The sequence below is a fragment of the Enhydra lutris genome, unplaced genomic scaffold (genome assembly GCF_002288905.1).
Source record: "Enhydra lutris kenyoni isolate GAN:26980312 unplaced genomic scaffold, ASM228890v2 scaffoldscaffold12, whole genome shotgun sequence".
Taxonomy (NCBI): Eukaryota; Metazoa; Chordata; class Mammalia; order Carnivora; family Mustelidae; genus Enhydra; species Enhydra lutris.
The window spans coordinates 68640502-68656498 of NW_019154096.1; positions in this window are offsets into that span (position 1 = coordinate 68640502).

A 15997-nucleotide genomic window follows, 5' to 3' on the forward strand; every position below is an offset into this window, starting at 1 on the left:
AGAATGGGAGCTTAATATGAGCTAAGCACCATGCCCAGCCCTTTCGAGGTACTGTTGCAGCTGGTGCCCCCCAAAACCCTGCAAAGTGGACAAAATTATTTTCCAGACTCTTCAGATGAGAAAACTGAGACTCCGAGGTTTGGAGGAACCTCAAGTTCACTCCTCGAGGAGTGCTATTTGAGGACATTTTGCTATGAACTGGGCGCATGTCTCTATTTCTCTTGGTATGATTTTGGTAACAATTTAGATGCATTTTCAATGCTTTGTGGGTGTCACACGGATATGTCTTCTGGACGGGACCCTGTGCTGAGCATGGCCACCTGGCAGTTCCTTACCACAGGTCATGTGGGCTGTCTCATTTCAGGAGTAGGGAGATGGCAACGAGGAGGCATGAGGCAGACACATGTGGCTGGTTCTGGGGCTGTCTCCAGTCCTGACATCCAAGAGCATGTGGTTTCACGGCCACCTTCAGAGTGGATCTGGGAGCCCTTTCCCAAGCAAACCTTCATAGGCTGTTTTGTGGGTAGAAATCTCACTGATTTCCTCACCAGAGGCCCCACTGCCAACTCAAAAGCATTATCCCATGCATATTCAGCTTCCCTAAGATACAAATCTGCCTCACAAAATATTTACTCAGCCTTTGACCCTGCGAGTGTAAACATATTATGACAAAGAACTCTAGAACTGAAAACCAGAGCTGCAGAAGGAAGACACGCGGCTTTGAGCAAAGCTGCTACACCAACAGAAGCGTCTCCAGCCAGGAATGGTGGGGTTTCTAGTGTCGGCAGCTCGGGCTGGACTCCCACCCTCACTGCCCCGCCTGATGTGCAGTCAGATCACTGCTCGCCATCTCCAGTCAGATGGGCGATGCTCTCTCTGGAGTGTGTGTGCTGGAGTCCTCTCTGGGCTAGGGCGACCCAAAGAACAGGCTGACTCTCTCCCACCACCCCGCAGGAAGTGAATACAAAGAGCCAAGAAGAAAGGCGGGAAGTTCCTACCCACCTGGTTCCCTGCACTGCAGCTCTCGCATCCCATCTGAGCAACCCTGGACGCGATCTAGAGCAAGAAGCAATGGGCCTTTCTAGAACTCAGACTGCACATGCTCCAGAAAATGGGAGTAGCACCCTCCCCTGGGCTTCGAATGCTCATTTTGTTTTTGTTTTTCTCTTCATTTTCCTGTCTTCCTTATTCCCACATCTTCCTCGTGGTTTACTCTTAAGTAAACACTTGCCTCATGTCTTTTCTGCCCAGCCACCTCCCCACAGACCTGGGGCTACTACATTTGTCCCAGTTCTGCCAGATGGCTGGCAGAGAAAGACGCATGCTGGCCCCCTGTCATGGAGTGGACATTTGTCTTCACAGCCTGCCTGGCATCCTTTCTTCCAGCAATGGCTCACTGATCTTCCTTAAGTTCTCAGTACTCCCCTGCAGGAGTGCATGTGATCTGGATGGTGCTGACCCCTTCCCTATCCTAGAAATCTGGTTATCAGAGGGTCACATCTGTCCTGGCCATAGGGTCAGGTGCATAACCCAAGTCAGGCCAAAAGAATTGGCTGATTCCAAGATGTCCTTACAAATGTTGAAAATAGGTAGACCACGCCTTGCGGATTCATTTAAATGCGAAGGACAGAGAAAAGGATCATAGAAAATTTAAACAAGGAAATGAAATGATTTGATTGAGGTTTTTAAGGAATCCATCTGAGCACATGTGAGGAATGGACAGGGACGCCTGGGTGGGACAGTTGGGTGAGCGTCCAACTCTTGCTTTCAGCTCAGGTCTGATCTCAGGGTCATGAGACCGAGCCCTGTGTAGAGTTCCACACTCAGCATGGGGTCTGCTTGTGTTCCTCCTCTCTCCCTCTCCTTCTGCCCTTCCCCCACTGCCCCCCCCCAAAAAAAAAAAATCTTTAAAAAAAAAAAAAGAATGGACAAAGCTGAGTGAGTGATGGCAGTTGGAGCTGGTGGAATCAAGAGAAGTGAACAGTTTCAAGATGTATGTTGTAGTTCAAATCACTCGCCCTGCTGCTCTCTCCAAGACAACATTCATGCAGGGAAAAAAAGCCCTCAAATTACCTTTGCACACTTTTCCCCCAGTGAAAACAGCAGAAGGAGTTGCTTAGGCCTGATCCAGAAGGTAGCTGTAAGTGTGTGGACCCAAACAGCATTGGGACAAAATGATGCCAATTGTGGCATCTGTCATCGTGTGGCAAGAAACACCATTTGCAGTCCTCAGACCCAAGTTCTTTCCTAGGATTCATTCGGAAGATAGCAGGGGCAATGTTGGAGAGTGTGGTTTTAAAGATCCTCCCACTTATGCTTATTACACTTACCTGAACACAGAGGGAAGAAAACCATAGGGATGCATGTTGGGCTGCTTTTCTCCAGCTGGATATCCTGAAACAAGAAAATGTTAAGTGGTTCCACTCATACAATCTCATACGACCCTTAGAGGGAAAAGGAGCATTATTAACAATTATGGGTTGAATTGTGTCTCCCAAAAAGATATGCCTGTGTCCTCACCCATGATACCTGGGAATGGGCCCTTATTTGGAAATAGGTCTTTGCAGCTGTAATTAAGGTGTAAGTTAAGATGAGGTCATACTGGAGTAGGTTGGATTAGGTTTTGGGTTTTTTTTTTAATATTTTATTTATTCATTCGAGAGACAGAGAGAGAGCACAAGCAGAGGGGCGGTAGGCAAAGGGAGGGGGAAAAGCAGACTCCCCACCGAGCAGGGAGCCCGATGCAGGGATCAATCCCAGGACCCCGGAATCATGACCTGAGCTGAACTCAAACACTGAACCCATTGAGCTACCCAGGTGCCCCTGTAGGGTGGATTTTAGTCCAATATGACTCATGTCCTCACACGGTGGAGACAAAGGGAGAGTGCCATGTGCCAATGAAGGCATGGACTAGGGTGAAGGCAAGGATTTTCAGCAACCACCACCAGAAGTTCTCAAAGAGAACACAGCCCTGCCAACACCTGACTGCTGGATTTGGGCGTCCAGAACCATGAGAGAGTAAACTTCTGTTGTTTATGCTTCCCCATTTGTGGTAATTTGTTAATGCAGCCCCAGCAAACAGATACACTAGGGTTTTTAAATTGAAGCATATTTGGGGGTTTTTTGCCAGAAGTCCAAATTTGGGTTTGGGTATATATATTTCAGATGTGTGAGAAGCACACCTTTCAGTACTTTCATGGGTATACATAACTTTTATATCTTAGATCTTTGGGATCATCTCAGCAGTCATATTTTCAGCCTTTTTAGTCTTTGCTGCATTAAAAAATGAATCATGTTGAGGGAGGAGCAAGATGGCCGAGGAGTAGGAGACTGAAATATCATCAGGTCCCAGGAGTTCAACTAAGTAGTTATCAAACCATTCTGAACACCTACAAACTCAACCAGAGAGGGAAGAGAAGAAGAGCAGCAATTCTAGGAACAGAAAATCGACCACTTTCCAGAAGGTAGGATGTGTGGAGAAGTGAATCCAAGGTGATATATGGGAAGAGAGACCTCGGAGGGGATGGGGGGCACCAGCTCCCGGCAAGCAGTAGAGCAGCAGAGCACAAAATTGGGACCTTTAGAAGTCTGCTCCTCTGAGGGATGTCGCTCCAAAGGCTAAGCAAGGGGTGGAGCCCTGGCAGGGACAGTGTGGTCTCAGGTCCCGTGGGGTCACAGAAAGACCAGGGGTGCCTGAGTGTGGCACAGATGCCAGGTATCAGAACAGGGAAGCTGACTACAGAGACAGAGCCGAGCAGCGGGCCCTCAGCTTGGGGTTACCTTAAACCATGATCCAAAGCACAGTCAGGCCCCTGCTCTTCAAGCAGGGACCCCACAAGTGGTAGATCCAGGAACACCCCCCTCCTTCCTCCTCCGAGAAGAGTGGCACAGAAGTGCACTGAAGGATTCTGCTGGGTTTGCAGACTCCAAATGGGGCCATGCGCCAGAGATAGAAACATTCTGTCATAGACCAGGTGAGCACAGAGCACGCCTGAGACCAGGGAGATGGGAGGGATTGACTGCTTTTCTCTGAGGGTGCACTGAGGAGTGGGGCCTTGAGCTCTCGGCTCCTCTGGGCCAGAGATTGGGAGGCCGCCATCTTCATTCCCATCCTCCAAAGCAGTACAGAAAGCATTCGGGGAACAAAAGCTCCAAGAATGAACCTGAGCAGATTGCTTAGCCTGGCCCCTGGCAAGGGCGGTGCAATTCTGCCTCAGGCAAAGATGTTTGAGAATCATGGCAACATGGCCCACCCCCAAAAGATCAGCAAGAACATCCAGCCAAGACCAAGTTCACCAATCAATGAGAACTGGAACTCCAGAGCTAGGGGAAAGCAACACATAGAATTCATGGCTTTTTTCCCATGATCCTTTAGTCTTTCAAAGTTCAACTTTTTAATTTTTTTGAATTTTATTTTTTTCTTATTCTATTTTTTAACTTTTTTACTCTTTCCTCTTTTATGGTTTTTAATATTTTATCTTATCAGTACCTTTTTTAAAATCTTTTTTAATTTTCACTGTTATAATCATATTTTATCCCTTCATTGTATTTAACCTTATTTTCTGCATACATATAGGGTTTTTTTCCTTAAAATTTTGGGATACAATTTCTTCCAACAAATCAAAATATACCCTAAATCTAGCACATGGTTTTGTTCTAGTCTCCAGCCTAATCACATTCTTTCCTCCTTTTTTTTTTTCTTTTTTCAAACAACTTCTTATCTTATCAATTCTATTTTTAAAATTCTTCAGAATTTTCATCTTTATAGTCATATTCCATCCCTTCATCGTGTTTATCCTTATTTTTGTGTATATATATATATATATAAGTTTTTCTTTCTTTAAAATTTTGGGAGGTAGTTTCTTCTAACAGACCAAAATACACTCAAAATCAAGTGTGTGGCTCTGTGCTATTCACCAGTCTAATACATATTATATTTTTTTCTTTTTTCTTCCCCTTTCTTCCACCCCCCCGCTCCGGTTTCAGGTCTCCTCTGATTTGGTTAGTGTATATTTTTCCATGGTAGTTCCTACCCTTTCGGTATTTTGTTCTCTCATTCATCTATTCTTATCTAGATAAAATGACAAGGCAGAAAACCTCACCACAAAGAAAAAGAAGAGACAGTACCAACAGCTAGGGACCTAATCAATATGGACATTAGTAGTATGTCAGAACTAGAGCTCAGAATGATGATTATCAAGGTGCTAGCTGGGCTAAAAAAAAAAAAATGGAAGATATTAGAGAATCCTTTTCTGGAGAAATAAAAGAACTAAAATCAAACCAAGTTGAAATCAAAAAAAGGTATTAATGAGGTGCAATCAAAAATAGAGACTCTTATTGCTAGGATAAATGAGGCAGAAGAGAGAATTAGTGATATAGAAGACCAAATGACAGAGAATTCAGAAGCTGAGCAAAAGAGAGACAAACAACTACTGGACCACTAGGGGAGAATTTGAGAGATAAGTGATACCATAAGACAAAACAATATTAGAATAATTGGGATCCGAGAAGAAGATAAAGAGAGAGGGAAAGAAGGTATATTGGAGCAAATTATAGCAGAGAATTTCCCTAATTTGGCAAAGGGAACGAACATCAAAATCCAGGAGGCACAGCGAACCCCCCTCAAAATCAATAAAAATAGGTCCACATCCCATCATCTAATAGTAAAACTTACAAGTCTCAGTAACAAAGAGAAAATCCTGAAAGCAGTGCGGGACAAGAGGTCTATAACATACAATAGTAGAAATATTAGATTGGCAGTGCACTTAGCCACAGAGACCTGGCAGGCCAGAAAGTACTGGCATGATATATTCAGAGAACTAAACAAGAAAAATATGCAGCCAAGATTACTATAACCAACTAGGCTGTCACTGAAAATAGAAGGGGAGATAAAAAGCTTCCAGGACAAACAAAAATTAAAAGATATGCAAACACCAAGCCAGCTGTACAAGAAATATTGAAAGGGGTCCTCTAAGCAAAGAGAGAGCCAAAAAGTAACAGACCAGAAAGGAGCAGAGATAATATACAGTAACAATCAACTTGCAGGTAATCCAATGGCTCTAAATTCATATCTTTCAATAGTTACCCTGAATGTAAATGAGCTAAATGCCCCAATCAAAAGACACAGTGTATCAGAATGGATTAAAAAAAAAAGACCCATCGATATGCTGTCTACAAAAAACATTTCAGACTCAAAGAAACCTCCAGATTTAAAGTGAGGGGGGTGGAAAACAATTTACCATGCTAATGGACATCAAAAGAAAACTGGGGTGGCAATCCTTATATCAGATAAATTTTAAGCCAAAGACTATAATAAGAGATGAGGAAGGACACTAAATCATACTTGAAGGGTCTGTTCAACAAGAAGATCTAACAATTTTAAATATCTATGTCCCTAATATGGGAGCAGCCAGTTATATAAACCAATTAATAACAAAAAAAAAAGAAAGAAAGAAACACATCAACAATAATATAGTAATAGGGAATTAACACCCCCCTTCATTGAAATGGACAGATCATCTAAGCAAAAGATCAACAAGGAAATAAAGGCTTTAAATGACACACTGGACCAGATGGACATCACAGATATATTCAGAACAGAGCAAACAGAATACACATTCTTTTCTAGAGCACATGGAACATTCTTCAGAATAGATCACATCCTGGGTCACAAATCAGGTCCCAACAGGTACCAAAAGATTGGGATCATTCCCTGCATATTTTCAGACCACAATGCTCTGAAGCTAGAACTCAATCACAAGAGGAAACTTGGAAAGAACTCAAATACATGGAGGCTAAAGAGCATTCTACTAAAGAATGAATGGGTCAACCAGAAAGTTAAAGAAGAATTGAAAAAAATCATGGAAACAAATGATAATGAAAACAAAACTGTTCCAAATCTTTGGGACACAGCAAATATGGTCCTGAGAGGAAAGTACATAGTGATACAAGCCTTTCTCAAGAAACAAGAAAGGTCTCAAGTACACAACCTAATCCTACACCTAAAGGAGCTGGAGAAAGAATAGCAAAGAAAGCCTAAACCCAGCAGGAGAAGAGAAATAATAAAGATCCGATCAGAAATCAATGAAATAGAAAGCAAAAGAACAGTACAACAGATCAACAAAACCAGGAGCTGGTTCTTTGAAGGAATTAATAAGATTGATAAACCCCTGGCCAGACTTATCAAAAAGAAAAGAGAAAGGACCCAAATAAATGAAATCATGAATGAAAGAGGAGAGATCACAACCAACACCAAAGAAATACAAACAATTATAAGAACATATGATGAGCAATATTATGACAGTCCGGAAGAAATAGATGCATTCCTAGAGACACATAAGCTACCAAAACTGAACCAGGAAGAAATAGAAAACCTGAACAGACCCATAACCAGTAAGGAGTTTGAAGACCTATAACCAGTAAGGAGATTGAAGCAGTCATCAAAAATCTCACAACAAACAAGAGCCCAGGGCCAGATGGCTTCCCAGGGGAATTCTAACAAACATTTAAAGAAGAATTAATACCTATTCTCCTGAAACTGTTCCAAAATATAGAAATGGAAGGAAAACTGCCAAACTCATTTTATGAGGCCAGCATTACCATGATCCCAAAACCACACAAAGACCCCATCAAAAGAGAGAATTACAGACCGATATCTTTGATGAACACAGATGCGAAAATTCTCACCAAACTATAGCCAAGAGGATCCAACAGTACATTAAAAGGATTATTCACCACAACCAAGTGGGATTTATTCCAGGGCTACAAGATTGGTTCAACATCCACAAGTCAATCAATGGGATACAACACATTAATAAAAGCAAGAACAAGAACCATATGATACTCTCAATAGATTCTGAAAAATCATTTGACAATAACTCTTCAAAGTGTAGGGATAGAGGGTACATACCTCAATACCATCAAAGCCATCTATGAAAAAACACAGCAAATATCATTCTCAACGGAGAAAAACTGAGAGCTTTTCCGCTAAGGTCAGGAACATGGCAGGGATGTCCATTACCACCACTGCTATTCAACATAGTATTAGAAGTCCTAGCCTCAGCAATCAGACAGTAAAAAGAAATTAAAGGCATCCAAATTGGCAAAGAAGAAGTCAAACTATCACTCTCAGCAGATGATATGACACTTTATGTGGAAAACACAAAAGACTCCACTACAAATCTGCTAGAACTTGTACAGGAATTCAGAGTGTCAGGATATAAAATCAATGCACAGAAATCAGTTGCCTTTCTATACATCAACAACAAGAGAGAAGAAAGAGAAATCAAGGAGTTGATCCCATTTACAATTGCACCCAAAACCATAAGATGCCTAGGAATAAACCTAACCAAAGAGGCAAAGAATCTGTACTCAGAAAACTATAAAGTACTCATGAAAGAAATTGAGGAAGACACAAAGAAATGGAAAAATGTTCCATGCTCATGGATTGGAAGAACAAATATTGTGAAAATGTCTATGCTACCTAAAGCAATCTATACATTTAATGCAATCCCTATCAAAGTACCATCATTTTTTTTTTCAAAGAAATGGAACAAATAATCCTAAAATTTATATGGAACCAGAAAAGACCCTGAATAACCAGAGGAATGTTGAAAAAGAAAGCCAAAGTTGGTGGCATCCCAATTCCAGACTTCAAGCTCTATTACAAAGCTGTCATCTTCAAGACAGTTTGATACTGGCACAAAAACAGACACATAGATCAATGGAACAGAATAGAGAGCCCAGAAATTACCCTCAGCTCTATGGTCAACTAATCTTTGACAAAGCAGGAAACAATGTCCAAAGGAAAAAAGACAGTCTCTTCCACAAATGGTGTTGGGAAAACAGGACAGCCACATGCAGAAGAATGAAACTGGACCATTTCCTTATACCACACACAAAAATAGACTCAATGGATGAAAGACCTCAATGTGAGACAGGAATCCATCAAAATCCTTGAGGAGAACAGAGGCAGCAACCTCTTCGACCTCAGCTACAGCAACTTCTTCCTAGAAAAATCACCAAAGGAAAGGGAAGCAAGGGCAAAAATGAACTATTGGGACTTTGTCAAGATCAAAAGCTTTTGCACAGCACAGGAAACAGTCAACAAAACCAAAAGACAACTGACAGAATGAGAGAAGATATTTGCAAATGACATATCAGATAAAGGGCTGGTATGCAAAATCTATAAAGAACTTATGAAACTCAATATTCAAAGAACAAATAATCCAACCAAGAAATGGGCAGAAGACATGAACAGACATGTCTGCAAAGAAGACATCCAAATGGCCAACAGACACATGAAAAAGTGCTCTACATCACTTGGCATCAGGGAAATACAGATCAAAACCGCAATGAGATACCACCTCACACCAGTCAGAATGGCTAAAATTAACAAGTCAGGAAACAACAGATGTTGGTGAGGATACAGAGAAAGGGGAACCCTCTTACACTGTTGTTGGGAATGCAAGCTGGTGCAGCCACTCTGGAAAACAGTATGGAGGTTCCTCAAAAAGTTGAAAATAGAGCTACCCTACAACCCAACAATCTCACTACTGGGTATTTACCCTAAAGATACAAATGTAGTGATCCGAAGGGGCATGTGCACCCCAGTGTTTATAGCAGCAATGTCCACAATAGCCAAACTATGGAACGAACCTAGATGTCCATCAACAAATGAATGGATAAAGAAGTAGTGTGTGTACACACACACACACACACACACACAATTGAATACTATGCAGCCATCGAAAATAAATGAAATCTCGCCATTTGCAATGGCATGGATGGAACTAGAGGATATTATGCTAAGCAAAGTAAGTCAATCAGAGAAAGACCGTTATCATATGATCTCTCTGATATGAGGAATTTGAGAGGCAGGGTCAGAAGTCATGGGGGCTAGGGAGGGAAAAAATGAAACAAGATGGGCTCGAGAGAGAAGCAAACAATAAGAGACCCTTAATCTCACGAAAAAACTGAGGGTTGCTGGGGGGTAGAGGATAGGGATAGAGTGGCTAGGTTATGGGAATTGGGGAGGGTATGTGCTATGGTGAGTGCTGTGAAATGTGTAAGTCTGATGATTCACAGACCCATACCCTTGGGACAAATAATACATTATATGTTAATTAAAAGATTAAATTAAATTTTAAAATAAAAAAAACTAATCTTTTTTTAAAAATTAGAATTCACAATTATAAGCACATGTATAAACACAAACATAGACATACATGAAAACATATATACAATTTCAAATTATAGTTTCAAAATAGTATCCTACATCTATTCATTCAAATACTAGTTGCTTGTGTGGGAATCCTTCTCTTGTACTTCTCAGGGTCTTTGGTCAAGCAGATACTGGAAAATATATTAAACAAATGAACATCATTAGTAGCAGCGTATTGATAGAGATAGATGATTTTTTTTAAGGGAAAGGCATTTGTCCAAGTAATCCTTAATTAAGGACCAAATCATAAATCAAAGAGCTGGGAGGGAAAGTGAGGCTCATGTCTAGTTTTCCATGCCCCACCCTCTATGTCATCCTGAAGAGATTCTCCTCCATTCTGGTTCTATGTGAGTATTGTGGGGCTCAGACAGAGATGGTAGATTAGATTATAGAAATCTTGTAGATACATACATTCACATATGTATATATAAAATATGTGGGGATATATAAACATGTATGGAAATATATATATCTTCAACATGATAGAACAGGGAGGAAAAGCCATACATTGGGGCATGTATTAGTCTCGATTAGTTGGCCAAACATGGCCAGTCTCATTTTCAACTATGAGTAGAGACTTGGATTTCAGTGTTCTAGAATCTCACCTTCCATGTTCTCCTGGTTTTCCAAAGTGTTTGCAACCACTCACATATTTCCCTCTTGCTCGATTGGAAGCCACCTGGATGAGTCATTCTCCTGTCTGAAGAGCCTGCAGAAAAAATGGGGACTAGGGCAGGCAAACCCTCAAGTTTCCCTACTCCCTCCTCCTCCTCGAACCGCCCCCTCCAGTTGCTCAGTGAAGCTCTTGCCCCTTGGGTGTGGTCCAAGGCTGGGCCACAGGGACAGGAAGCAGCCATTCCCACTCCCTCTGGATGCCAGGACCCTTGCAGAGTCAAGTTCACATGTGTAAGCCTGGCCCTTCATCTTCTGCCTATTTATTACTTTTAACGGGCACCATATGCAATCCATTGATTTTTGTTTAACATTTTTCTTTTCCTTCCTGGACCTTCGTAAGCTCTTCCCACCGTGGCAGGCAAACAAGCACAGCTGGGGAACACACCCCATCATAAGAATCTGGTTCCTCTGAAGACTTCTCTTTGGATCCACATTTAGATAGGGGAAGAGGGTGCTGGGGTGGGGGGTGTAGGGGAAATGCATGCGCCCTGGCCCTGGCGGGAGTGACATCATTCTAACTTATCAAAGGGAGCCAGGGCTAGGATAAGTTTATGGGAAACTGCTGTCTCTTCCAACCACATACATGCTATCTCCTTTAATTTCATGATTAGTGTCATTTCATCATTGGAAAAACCAAGCTTCTTCCTGTTCAGTGGCATAAAGCTAATATAAAATCAAGCATGTGGTTCCTGGAACTATTCACACAATGTTTTTGAAAAATTGACATAGTTCAATAGTTGGGCAATAAATTTCCTTCCTAATGAGACATTAAAAAGAAAGTGAACATTTGATGCGATGCTCAAGGAGAATTAGCTATTGAAGATTTATAAGCAATCTGTGGAAATACTATCATTTTTGCCAATGAGTTTTTAATTTTGGTTTGATAATGTCCAGGTGTCTATATTTGCCTGTGATATTACATGCATAAAACTAGAGTAATAGACATATATTGTCTGTCTTCCACCTTGAACAGTACCTATCCCATGGGCACGCTCACAGCAGAGTCATACAGATCTGTCCTCACACTGACATACGTACATGACACTAAATAAAGACAGGCCTCTAGCTACCCAAACCAGCAGATGGTATGGCGGGGGGGGAACCAACTCCTTTATACAAGTTTTCCCTTGAGAAAGATGGCCTTCTAAACAAGGCGTGCAGAGCTTCTCTGCTGAGCCCAGGATACTTATTCATTCAGAATGTTCATGGTTTGAGGGCAGATATGACCTATAGGAATATCTTGGGTCTTTCAGCAATAAGAGGCCTGGAATTCATTTCCTACTAATGTTCAGATAAAATCCTCCTTGTGTGGGATCTTTCTGGAAGCCTGGTTGTAGCAGGCCTTCTATGTTGTCGTAAGGGAATCTATAGTGACCCTCTTTTGTGTCCTTTGCCACCATTATGAACATTTGAGTGGCTTTGTGTATTGAGGTCTTCGTATAATCCTGTTTTCCTGCCAGAAATATCAAATGGAAGACCTTGGGAATAAACTTCAAAGGTCTTGCTAATGATCAGTCATGTACACAGTGCCCAAGAGGAGCAAAACCATCCATTCTTTAAGTTCAAGTCACCTGTTGCTATCCATATGGAGCTTGGGGGCAGAGGGTGACAGGTATGGTCTTTCTCCTCTATTACCTGCTCTCCCTCTCCTTCTAAAGCACAATGGGTCTTTTCTTCTCACACTGGGGGCACCCACAGTCACCCTTCTTCTGGTCTGCTGGGGGTCTCCAATGAAAAGGGACAAGTATACTATGTACACAGAAAACTTAGTTCTCCTACCAGATCATCTCTTCAAGCCCCCTGTGTTACCAAACCCTAAGAAATGTCTCTGGTACAGACTAAGTGATAGAAACTATGTAAAACATGTAAGGTATTCTCCAGTCTTCAAAGCTCTAAACATATGGTGGAGAGGGAGGATGCCTATGGTAGTGATGATGGTGGTGTTGATAATGTTGATAGTGATGATGGTGGTGGTGGTGGTGTTGGCGATGGTGGTGATGGTGTTGATAGTGGTGTTGATGATGGCAGTGGTGGTGGTGGGGATGTTGACGGTGGTGGTGGTGATGGTGGTGGTGATGAAGGTGGTGGTGACGGTGTTGGTGGTGGTGGTGGTGGCGGTGATTGTGGTGGCAATGGTGATGGTGGTGATGGTAATGGTGGCCCCAGTGGTAGTATTTCAGTATATTATCATTTCTTACCTTCAGGTTCCACATTCCTCTGATAAAATACCCTATTGCTTAACAGAAAGTCTCTTCCATCGCCTGGTGTCGAACCTCCTTGTCTATGTTCCCCGGAGCCTCTCTGAGACTACGGGGGAAATCCTGGGGTTCTACTGGAAATGAATCAGCCAGCATCCTGACGTCCCCAAATACACAGAAATCATAACCCTCCTGGCTTTCTTTATTCTCACTTGTTACTCTCCCTAAAGGCTGAATGGGCACCCTGGAATGGCAGAGCTGAGAGGGAGAGTCAGCAATATGGCCTGAGGAAGTCTGTCTGTTTTCCTGCTGTCAATCCAGACACAAACCACAAACCTGCCGGCAGCTCTGGTAGAAAGCTTGGTGCCATCTACTGGCCATCCCGAGTATGACATCCTGGAGGTTCCAGGGTCCTGAGAGAGGGGTGTCTGGAGGCAGACACCCTTAAGGAATCACCCGCTCTGACTCTGAGGGCAGACGGTGGACAGACAAGGTCCCTGCTTCACAGGCTTCCTCAAAAATCAGGGTCTGGGTCTGACTGGGGTCTCCTGAGGGGAAAAGTCGGGAATAGGAATCAAGAACACTTGAGAAGGCCTTGAATGACGCAGCCTGGGGCATCAGCCTACCTATGCACCCCAGAGTGTGCTCAGTGGAGGGCTAGGGGGGTGCAAAACCCTGAGAGAAGCATGTACGTTTTCTGGAGAATTTATTCCAGTCAAAGACTTGGAAGGAAAAACTGTAACAGTTTTAAAGATATTTTAAATTAAAACAAATGCATATGTAACATCAAGTATATGGCAGAATTTGTACAATTTTTAAAGACAACAAGCTATCACAGACATTTTCCACTTGCCACAGGCATCTGCTGCCCCCTGGAGGTCAGGGTTTCTAAGCGGCGGAAGTCTGAGTTGCAGCGCAAGGCTCACCTTGGGAGGGATGGTGGGGGGCAAGATTCAGATCAGAAAGGACCGCTCCCAGCCTGGAGAGGGGCCAGGAAAGAAGAGGAAGTGATTTTCAGTGCTGTGTCAGCCTGTGCCATGAAGGCACTGACATCCTAGGCTTCCTGCTCCGGTATGCTGCTGTCAGAGGCTGGATGTCGCCTGCAGTTGGACTTTCAAGGTCAAAGACACCTGCCAGCAGGAGAGAAGGCTGACTCCATGTCACCACTCTCCAGCACCGTTACACAGGAGCGTGGGCAGGCACAGCAGGGTTTGCTGGCATCGGGGGTGATTGCAAACAGATGCCCCCTCCGGGAAATAGTGGCAGACGCCTGCACTTTGATCCACCACTCTCCAGTCACTCCTGGTTTCCCGCTCGCAGTATAACCCGGGCCAGAGAAGGGCCCCCCACCCCATTTCGGCACGAAGGAAAAAAGAAAAGATTCTGCGATGCCTCGTCCCTCATGTCAGTCGAAAGAGCTTAGGTCAGAAGGGGGACAACTGGTTAGAATTTGACCTCTTTTATTCCCCAAACATTCATGAGGTGAGGTGTCTTTCCACTGAGAATACACGCTCTGGAACGCCTTGACCATGGTCACTGGTTTCCTACACCGGGTCTGTTCGCCTAGTCTCTTCAGGAAGTTTGCATATTTTTCCCTGTGGAAATTTCTACCCCACCCCCACTTGTCAACCACGAGCAGGCATCGTTTAAATAATCATCGTTTTCCCAGGATGGCCAGGCAAGCAGCTGTCTTGCTATCTGTGCTAAGCATGCCCTTGGCTTTGGGCAGATGCGAAGTCCACTGGGTGTTTTTTAGAGGTTGTGGGAATAACTGTATGCAGGATTCCTCCAGTGAAGAGGTTTATCACTAAATCTTTTCTCTGCGATGTAAGGCTAGACACAGCCTCGAAGGCCAGTGTCAACTTTTTCAGCTAAAAGGATGGAAATTATTTCCTAAAAGAACCTGACTGCTCCGGGGTCTAGGACATTTTGTTTCTGGTGTGTGCCTCCCCCCCCCCCCACCCCGCAAGAAGACAATATATTATAGAGTTTTTTTGTAGGCTCTGGAATCAAATTAGGTGCAAACCCCAGCTTACAGGCTCTGTGACACTGCACAAGTTACTTAACCTCTCTGGGCTCAGTTCCCTCGCCTTTAGGAGACACTAATGGCACCTACATCACAGGATTGCTGAGGCTGAAGTGAGATAATCCACGTAAAGCTCCATGATTAGCACAGTTCCTGGCACACAGTAAGTGTTAGTTGTTGGGATTCTGGTCCTGTCCAGTCCAGCTACTTAACATGTCTGGCTCCTGATTGCCATCTCCCTGTTCCATCTCAGCCTTTGGTGTCTAAGTCTTTCCTGCATCTGGGCTCTCTACAACCAACTCCCAGTACCCCCTTTAACCCCACTCTATTCCTTTGCTCCTGGCTTTCCACCCTGCAGGTCCTGGCACAAGAGGACCCATCTTTCCTGGAAGCTGTGATGCAGGGAGTAGACAGAGCCCACACAGCAGACAGAGCTCCTCCTGGGGCTTTGCCTATGACATGACAGTGCCTTGAGCTGCAAAGCCAGAGAGCAGGGATGACATGACAGCAAAATGATCCCACTCGGCGAGTTCAAGGCCTGAACTGCCACCTGACTCATGTACCATGAACGATCGCCTGATGAAAACAATGATCTTCCAAGGAGGGAATTAGGCATTTGAACAAGTGGCTTTCAGTACGCATCATGTTCAAAGCCTCCAACCTGTGGTGTTCATCCCCAATGGAAAGTCCTAGAGCCCTCCTGGATTCTGCAGCCGGAGTCTACCTCTGCTCCTCAGACTAAGGGTGGATGGCGGCAGGCAGAGGCTGGGAATCTCCCTTGAAATCTAAATTTCTTTTCAGTTGGCATAAGAAAGGCATGAAGAAAGAGACCTGGGTGTCAGGGTCCATCTTCCTCGGTTCCTTTCCCTTTCACAC